We start from the raw sequence: 9,212 nt of genomic DNA, 5'->3' as shown, positions 1-9,212 counted from the left end.
GAACATTTTAAAAAATCAGCGTTTTATAACAGGCCCAGGCTCTCGGACTAACTCTTCAAAGAAGCAATACGTTAGTAAGGTGATTAAGGGTTAACAATAAGAGGATAATTGCTTACGAATTATTATTTGTACAATGTTTTAATATACAGTATATTATACTATACAGTATGCCTTTAAATAATGGCCTCATTTGCAACTCCAGTATTATCTCTAATAACTCTGCAAAATTGATATTATCACCATATTATGAGAGAGAAGTAGAGTCTCAGAGAAGTTAAGTATCTTGCCCAAGGTCATGTATTCACACCCAGGTTTCTCTCAGCCCAGTGCCTTCCCACCTTGCCTTGGGGCCAGCCGAAACAGCTAGCCAAGGTGCCCTATATAGAGAAAACAAAAGCATTGCCGAAGTGATCAGAAATATGGAGCCTGTTATCTCAATTTTGCCCATGAGACACCTCACATTACTGCACCATGTTAATTGTCTACTGAAATAGATCATATCTTCCAGTGGACATTTAAAAACATGCCTCCCAGGCGCCAGTCTATCCCTGATGATATTTTTGCAACATAATTACAGGCAACAACACCAACCCTGAGAGCTGCCAGCTGCCAGTCTCCTGGAATCCTCTCTCCTTCAGCTAAAATCCAGAAACGGAATATTGTACAATAGAGTGCTGTTTACTGTACTCTACTGTATCTTATTACATTATCTAGACATAAAATCTTTCAGTGTGGCTCCCAAGAAAATGACTGGCTTGGAAATTTAAAACAAACAAGCAAACAAACAAAAAAAGCTAGAAAGAAAGCAGAAATTGCAGAAAAGCGAGAACAGTTTGGCCAGCCAGCAAAGATTTTTTAAACATAATTTGAAAGACTTTATGGGAATATTCATGTTTAGTTAAGTGTGGGTGACTAAGACTGCCTAGCTATTGGTGATTTTTTTTAAGTTAAAATAATCCCAAATAAGTTTAAATGTTATGTCATATTCAGTGCATGGCAAAAGTTCCTTATTTTGAACATTATAGAAATTATTTTCTCTTAGCGCCTATCAAAGAAATGAACAAGTAGAGAACATTGCTTTAAGGGAGCTCCAGATTGTGGTCAGCCTGGGACAACCCCATGTTTTTCTGTCCTTGACTCCCACAGACTGTCACATGTGTGAGTTTCAAGTACATTGCCTAAGTTGTTGAGGACCTCACAAACAATTCAGAAATGGAGCGTTTGATTTTTAGGAGATAGAAATTTGTGGACACTAAAGCTTCAAGAGAATAAATGATCTGTCAAATATGAAATATTTACTAAGATCTCTGGATTGCCAGGCCAAGATCCAAACCGTCCTTCTGCACAAGTTCAGGAAGGTTGGGGTGGAGGAATGTCGCCAATGCCTGAGGTACTCTTGGGGCAACCACTCCCAAGCTGGGGGTGCAGTTCAGATCCTTCTCCCTGGTAACTCCCATGCTGTGGAGAACAGAACAATGCATCGTGGGCCCAACCCATGCTTCTACATTCCGTGTGTCTTGCTTTGCTGAGAATCTGGGTTATCTCCTTCCTGTATCGGGGTCAAAGATGGCAGTGAGAATCCGCTGGGATGCCCCAGGGCATCGCTGGAATTCTCCTGCTCTAACCCTGCATGATGCTAGCCTGCTTTCTCCAATCAAGGCAGAATCTTATTCTTTGACCTCAATAAGTAAGAATCCGGATGTCCACTTTCAGAATGAGGAAACCTAGAAAACACACGAAGGATGCTATAGGCTTCTTCTGGGACGTCTCCCTAGTCTCCTCACGTAGCTTAATTGTCCAAATGACAACAGTTAAGCACAAGCTTTGGAGGTAGACAGAAATCTGAATCCTACCTCTTTCAGCTTCTGGGCATAACTAGCTGCTTCTGATCCCCCAGTTGTCCCATTGGTAGAACAGGACAATAATGCTTTCTTTGTGGGGCTGCTGGGCACACAGAAGATCCAATAAATAGAAGCTTTTATTATTATTTTATAATGTTGACTGAATTGGTGGTATAGCAAAATGAGAAGAGAAATACTGAGAATACAGAGTTTGGGATGAGAGGAAGTAGCTAGTAAATCAAGAAGCTGACAGACCCAGACCCTAGACATTACTCCTTGGTGACAGGGTACAGCGCAAGTTGGACCAAGCTGTGCAGGGAAGAGGACTGGCTGGCTTCACAGACAGGTCTCCTTTGGATGAACACACCATGACCCTGAGCCCGGCTTCATCCTCAGAGGCTCAGAAACCCAATCCCACCCGGAAATCATGTCAGGGAGGCTGACTTGGATCCACCAACTCATGGAGTCCTGTGCATCAGACCAAAGACCAAACCCGTGCATCAGACCAAAGACCAAACCCAGGAAGGCTGATGATTGGAAGGGACCCAGAGAGTTCCGAATCCTAACAGAGAAGTTAGTTTTGTAACTTGAAGATATAATGGCACCAGGTCTCGTCAGTCAGCTGCATGAGTCTCCGCAATAGGGACATCTGACTGGCGGCCAGATACTCCCTTAAGACTCTGGTCTCCACCAAAGCCCAAAGAGGTGTGGCCAGTATTCTCTCAGTGTCTCCTCTCTCTGCCTCTCAGGTTGACCAACTTCCCTTCACATCAATGCCTTCCTTCTTTAGATATACGTCTACCTTCAGTCAGTCTCCTGCCCGGGGACTTCTCATTAACGTTCATTTTATTTTATTTTAACCAGGCTCCACACCCAGCCTGGAGCCCAGTGCGGGGCTTGAACTCATGACCCTGAGCTCAAGACCTGAGCTGGAATCAAGAGTCAGACACTTAACCGACTGACTGAGCCACCCAGGCACTCCATCATCAATGTTCATTTTAGAGTTTAATTCTGAGAGGGCTAGGGAGACCGTGGTATTTCCAAGTCTCGGTGGAGGGGCAGGGGCAGTCGGTGAGTAACTAAGGATGGCCTATAGGCACAGTAATCTCTGCCTTCCTCACCTCTTGCAGAGTTAGAAGGACAGAGAAAATTAGAACAGAAACATCTGCATTGGAAGGAAACACCTTCATTTTACAGATGTGACTTCCTCAGAGCCACACAGACAGTTGGGACCACACGCTCAGTTCTTTAAACCAAAATTTCCCCTCTAGCTTCTGCCCCTTTTCTATCTTCTTTCCTTGGTCCTTATTTGGGGTGGAAGGGAGGGTATCCTTCCAAGGAGGGGAATGTGGCAACAAAACCGTAAAAACCAGAGTTTGATGTTTTCCCTACATATTCCCAGGCGCAAAGTTAACCCCAGACTCAGGGCACAAGCCCAGGGAGGAGCGAGCGGCATGTGGCTCTGTGAGCCTGCCAACCTCTCTCTAGAGGGTTTCCTAGGGCACCTTGCTGTGCAGCCTTCCAGCTGAATGCTCAGCTAGGTCACGGGCATCTCACCAAGCTGCTTCCTGTGCCCAAAGCAATCACCAAAAAGTTACGATCATTTAAACGAGCATGGAGTTTGGGGCTGAGGGACAGCTCACCCTGCCCTGGGTCCGTCCCTCTCCTCCCTCCGTGCTGCTGGGCCACTTGCCATGTCACTTCTGTCTCCGTTTCATGTCACAATGCATTTTTCCTGTCTGTCCTGGCACAGTGGTGGAGGCTCGGGAGACCACACAAACCCTTTTTCTCTTCTATTTGAAGTCAAGCTCCCGAGTCCTTCGGTGATTGCCTGGTGCTGGGTCACTTCTTTAATAAGTACTTACTGAATTCATACGGAAGGCATCACCAGCAGGCACCTGAAATTAGTGCCGTAAGATAATGTATGCCACATCCTCCATGTAGGGCTCTTGCCAAGAAACGTTTTTTCCAGAATCTAACCTTGAAAAAACAGACAGTCCAGATTGTGGGACTGTCTACGAGAGAATGGCCTGGACTCTTTAAAAAGAAAGTAAAAAAATAAAACTAAAAAAATAAAATAAACAGCAAGCCAATGTTATGAAAAGCAAAAAACAGGCAGGGGATTGTTACAGACTGATGCTGTCTCATAGAACTATCTGTGACAGTGGAAATAATCACATCTGGGCTGTTCACGACTCACATATGGCAACTGAACACCTTGAAATGTGGCCCGTATGACTGATGAGCTGATTTTTAAATGTATTTAATTTTAATTAATTTAGATGTAAATAACCACACATGGCTACTGGCTCCTGTATTGGACACAGCACAGCTCTGCTCAGTCAGTAGAGTGTGTGACTCGTGATCTCAGGATTGTGAGTTCAAGCCCCACACTGGGTGTAGCGATTACTTAAAAATAAAATCTTTAGGGTGTCTGGGGGGCTCAGTCCATTAAGCGTCCGACTCTTGATTTCAGCTCAGGTCACGATCTCACGGTTCGTGAGATCAAGCCCAGAGTTGGGCTCTGTGCTGACAGCGTGGATCCTGCTTGGGATTCTCTCTCTTTCTCTCTCTCTCTCTCTCTCTCCCTCTCTCTCAAAATAAATAAACTTAAAAAAATTTTTTTTTTAGATAAAATCTTTAGGGGAAAAAAATGACGAAAGAAATAAAACAACCAAATGCAACGCATGAACTTTGTATTCTAGATCAGAGGCAGGAAGAAAATGAGAAAAAAAAATATTTCAAGACTATAGACAGGTATAAATATACACCGTGTACGATATTCATTGAACTAAGGTGAATTTTCTTGGGTGTGATAATGGTATTTTGGTTTTGTAAGTAAACTTCATCATCAGAAGCTGTGTGCTGAACTATTTAGGGATGAAATGTGCATTACTTTCAAATGGTTCAGTACACACACAAAGAGACAAAGCAGATGTGGCAAACTGTTAGAAATTGAAATCCAACTGAAGGACATACTGGTATGCATTGTACTCTTCTTTGAGCTTTTCTATGGGTTTGAACATTTTCAAAATAAAAAGTGAGAAGTAAAAAGGAGAAAGGCAGACAGTTACAGGAAGTGTGATTGTAACAAAGCAAGGCTGGCCACTTTCCCTAGCTTCCAACAAACTTGTGTTCCAAACACGTATATGCAAATCAGTCATCAGGCCCCCTGAATGTGCTTTCCCTCCTTCTCTGCTTCTCTGGAAATCTGCGACTTACTGTCAAAGAATTCCCCGGAGGCACCTGGGTGGCTCAGGTGGTTAAGCATCCAACTCTTGATTTCAACTCAGGTCATGATCTCATGGGTTTGTGGGATCGAGCCCCTGCACTGGGCTCTGTGCTGACAATACAGAGCCTGCCTGGGATTCTCTCCCTTTCTCTCTGCTCCTCTGCTCCTCCCCTGCTCATGCTTGCTTGCTTGCTCGCTCTCTCTCTCTCTCTCAAAATAAATAAACATTAAAAAAAATTAAAAGAAGAAGAAGAAAGAAGAGGAAGAAGAAGAAGAAGAAATACACCCTCCCACAACAAAGGAACTGTCATCCTTCAATAGAAACTCTATGACTTGGCAGGGACACTAGGAACTTGCTAATCTACCCTCTTAAATCTTTGCTCCTCACTTTTTTTTTTTAAGTTTATTGATTTATTTTGAGAGACAGAGAGAGAGAGAGAGAGTAAGCAGGGGAGGGGCAGAGAGAGAGGGAGAGAGAGAATCCCAGGCAGGCTCTGCACTGTCATCGCAGAGCCCAACGAGGGGTTCCATCCCACAAACCGTGAGATCATGACCTGAGCTGACATCGAGAGTCTGACACCTAACCTACTGAGCCACCCAGGTGCCCTGCTCCTCATATTTCTGATCTGGGGAACTTCAAGAAGCTCCTCTACCAGACAGCAGGGACCAAAGCCAAAATTTTGTATTTGAAGTCCTTGTTTACTTTGCAACATGCTGATTGCTTATTTATAAGTTAAATAATCATAAATTGGTCGCATGCTTAAGTGACCACAAGTCAAGCAGCTTGTAGATGCTAAGGTGATGAATAAGGGCTGCAGAAATAAATGAAATGTTCATAAATGAGTTGACGCTGAAGTCAGGCCTTAACAGCATTTCTCAAAATGGAATCTAGTCTAGGAGTCACCCTAGTATGAGACACAAAGACAGATTCCCTTGGATCAGAATGTCCACATTTAACAAGTGCCCCAGGTGAGTCTTATACACACAAAAGTTTAGGACTTTTGGAACTTGAAGCATGGGAAGAGTTAGGTATGTCAATACTGAGAGTATTCTGATAGGTAAGGCACCAGGCAAAAGTGCAAGGTCAACAATGAAATTGGGCTTTTAAAGAGTGTAAGGAACCTGACTTTGTCAAAGGGGAAATTCTCCTTTGAGATCAAGTTAGGGAGGGTGGGGTCAGTGCATAGGTTATGGATACTGGGGTGCCTGGGTGGCTCAGTCAGTTAAGTGTCTGATTTCAGTGCAGGTCACGATCTCCTGGTTCGTGGGTTTGAGCCCTCCTACCCCACCCTGTTGGGCTCTCTGCTGTTAGCTTGGAGCCCTCTTTGGATCCTCTGTCTCCCTCTCTCTCTCCCCCTCCCCTGCTTGGACTGTCTCTCTCAAAAATAAATAAACGTTAAAAAAAAATAAAACTGCGGGTGCCTGGGTGGCTGAGTCAGTTAAGTGTCTGACTTCAGCTCAGGTCATGATCTCACCGTTCGTGAGTTGAAGCCCTGTGACAGGCGCTGTGCTGAGAGCTCAGAGCCTGGAGCCTGTTTCAGATTCTGTCTCTGTCGCTCTCTGCCCCTCCCCCGCTCACTCCCTGTCTACGTGTCTCTCTCTTTCTCTCTCTCTCTCTCTCTCAAAAATAAATAAACATTTTTAAAATAACTGAAAAGAATTAAAAAAAAAAAAAAAAGGTTTTGGATACCATCTCAGGGAGGTTGGCCAGTCTTTGGATAGTTGGTAGACAGTGGAGGGAACAATGATGTTTTAGGGAAATCATCCTGGACAATGTGTAAGATGCATTGAGATAAAAGAAACTCGAATCAGGGAGACCAAAAAACAGGTTATTGGAGATGACCCAGGTGTGAGATAAGGATAGCCTGAACCAGGAAAAGAGCACTGAATAGGAAGCAGAAAGGGTGGGTGGAGTAATGTTTTTGAAAGAAGAATCAGATGATGTGGTGACTGACTTTTTAAAAAGGAGTCTGTAAAGGGATGTGTGTAAAAGGAAGTGTTCATAATGCTCAAAGTCTGCAATAGCAAAAGAACAAAAAACTAATGTGTGATTAAAAAAATTGGCTGAGGATTTGAGTAGACATTTCTCCAAAGAAGACATACAGATAGTGACCAGGTACATGAAAGAATGTTCAGTGTCACTCATCATCAGGGAAATACAAAACCACAAGGAGATATCACTTCACACCTGGCAAGATGGCTATCATAAAAAAAAAAAAAAAAAAAAGACAAATGTTGGCAGAGATGGGGAGAAATTGGAACCCTTGCACACTGTTGGTGGGAATGCAAATGCTGCAGCCATTATGGAAAACAGTATGACAGTTCCTCAAAAAGTTAAAAATAGAACTATCATATGATCCAGAAATCCCACTTCTGGGTATTTATGCAAAAGAATTGAAATCAGTATATCAAAGAGATATTAGCATTACCATGTTCATTACAATGCTATTCACAATAACCAAGATACGGAAGCAACCTAAATGTCCTTCGATAGATGAATAGATAAAGAAAAGTGGCACATGCATACAGTGGAATATTATTCAGCCTTTCTGAAAAAGGAACCTCTGCAAGTAAGCAACAATATGAATGAAGCTTAAGGACATTATGTGGAGTGAAATAAGTCAAGTCAGAGAAAGACAACCACTGCATGATCTCGTTTATATGAGATATCTAAAATAGTCAAAATTAGGGGTGCCTGGGTGGCTCAGTGGCTTAAGCATCCAACTCTTGGTTTTGGCTCAGGTCATGATCTCAGGGTTTGTGAGTTCGAGCCCCGCATCAGGCTCTGCGCTGACAGTGTGGAGCCTGCTTGGGATTCTCTCTCTCCCTCTTTCTCTGCCCCTTCCCCCGCTTGCTCCCTCTCTCTCAAATAAGTAAATATTTAAAAATTAATAATAAAATAAAATAGACAAATTTATAGAATCAAAGAGTGGAATAGCTGTTGCCAAAAAATGGGGGGGAGGGGGCAAATGAGACTTTCTGATCAATGGGCTTAAGTTTCACTTAAGCAAGAGGAGTAAATTCTAGAGATCTACTGTACGACACTGTACCTCTGTTGCACACTTAAACTTATTTTTTTGTATCTCATAACCCATTTAAAAATGTGTTAAGAGTAGATCTGATGTTAAGTATTCCTACCACAGAAAAATAAAATTTTTTAAATGCTCAGGGTCACCTGGGTGGGTCAGTCAGTTGAGCATCCAACTTTGGCTAAGGTCATGATCACAAGGTTCATGAGTTCAAGCCCTGCATTGAGCTCACTGCTGTCAGGGCAGAGCCCACTTCAGATCTTCTGTTCCCCTCTTTCTCTGCCCCTCCCACACTCGTGCTTACTCTATCTTTATTTCAAAAATAAAATAAAACACAAAAATTAAAAAAACTTTTTAAAACATTTATTTATTTTTGAAATAAAAGAGAGAGAGAGAGAGACAGAGTGTGAGTGGGGGAGAGGCAGAGAGAGAGGGAGACACAGTAAGTGAAGCAGGCTCCAGGCTCTGAGCTGTCAGCACAAAGCCCGACTGAGGGCTTGATCTCACGAACCGTGAGATGATGACCTGAGCCGAAGTCAGACGCTTAACCGACTGATCCACCCAGGCGGGCCTAAAAAAGTTTTGTTTTTAGTGCTCGAGGTCTGAAACCTGAGTGGAGCAAAGAAACAATGAGACCAGTGACAAAAATGGGGACCCTGAGAAAAGGAGCCATTTTTGTGATGATGTACTAAGAGGGAGGCTGTGAAACCACATCCAAGTGGAGGCACCTTTAAGTACCAGTTGAATATAATTGATTGGAGATAAAAATATAAATAAAGTCAAGACTGAGAGATATTTGAAGCCAAGAGCAATTCATGAATTGTGTTTAATGAATGATCAGCTCAAGGACCGAGAATCAAGCCTTAGAAAAATAGCCCCTTTTGGGAGTGATGGGGTGGAAAGAAACCATAAAAGAAAAAGGTAATGGTCGGAGAGACAGACAAGAGGACCAACCACAAAGCCAAAGAGTTGTCAAAGGGTCGTCAGCTATGTCAAAGCCAATGGGAACTGAGAAGAGACCCTTGGAAAGGGCTCTCAGAGGAGCAGCTAGCCTGACCTCCCGTACCTGGGTAGCAAACTTTTTTTTTTAAGTTTATTTATTTTTGAAAA

The sequence above is a fragment of the Prionailurus viverrinus genome, chromosome F1 (genome assembly GCF_022837055.1).
Source record: "Prionailurus viverrinus isolate Anna chromosome F1, UM_Priviv_1.0, whole genome shotgun sequence".
NCBI lineage: Eukaryota > Metazoa > Chordata > Mammalia > Carnivora > Felidae > Prionailurus > Prionailurus viverrinus.
This window is presented reverse-complemented; position numbering follows the sequence as displayed.